This window comes from Leishmania donovani, chromosome 31 (genome assembly GCF_000227135.1).
Source record: "Leishmania donovani BPK282A1 complete genome, chromosome 31".
Lineage (NCBI taxonomy): Eukaryota > Euglenozoa > Kinetoplastea > Trypanosomatida > Trypanosomatidae > Leishmania > Leishmania donovani.
The window spans coordinates 152,292-153,223 of NC_018258.1; positions in this window are offsets into that span (position 1 = coordinate 152,292).

Consider the following 932-nt stretch of genomic DNA (forward strand, 5'->3'; position numbering starts at 1 on the left):
GAAACAGCAGCAACAAAACAAGAACGGACAGAGAGTGCGCCGACGGCTTCCCTGCCGTGGTGCCGCCTCCTCCGTGTGGGTGCGAGGGGCGCGGGGCGTCGCCGCAGCAAGGGAGAGGCGACGTGGAAGGGGCATCCACTGAGGAAGGGGGTGGAGGGTCACAAGGGCGCGGGCACGTGCACACACGCACACCCCGTGCGGCACAGTAGCCCATCGAGCGGAAGCGCGCGTCAACGAGAAACCGCAGAGAAACGAGAGACGGAGAAGAGCAAAGCGCAAGCGCCACGCGCACATGTCCGACGTCACGTCGCCTTCCGTGCGCCGTGGGCGCCTCCCCCACCCGCCTCGCCAGCCTGGCCCCCCCCCGGCCTCGCCCGACCCCGCACTCCCCTGCACGCCGGGGGGTGCCCTCGTGTGCGCCCCCGCGCGCGTCGGTGTGCGCGCACACGTAAGGCGTGCATGAGGCGCTAGCAAAGAGGAAGACACCTGCAACCGCCCGCCGCTGCGCCTGCGCATGGGCCTCTGTGGCGCCTGCACCCGCCACAACCACACCTGTGGCACCCCGTCTCCCCTCCCTCCACCACTCCGTTCGAGGAGTCCCTGCGGTGTGCGCGAGGGGGCGAGGCAGAGACGGGGGAGAGGGGGCGCGGGAGAGACACCACAAACACGCGCGGCGGCGACTGCGAGGCACGGAGGGTGGACGGAGGCTGGTGACCGATGCGGTGCGGCATTGCGTCTCCCGCCGCGCTCCTTTCGCTGCCCTCGCCGCCACGCTCCTTCGCATTCCCGCGTTGAGGTCCGGCCAGCGACGGCCGCGCCACCCCCTCGCTTCCCCTCTCGCGCTCTCGCTTCGCAAAGGGTGCGCTGCCCACTGCAAAGCGCCGGGCGCCGTGCAGCACAGCAGAGGCAAAAGCGAAGAGGGAGCGGCGGCA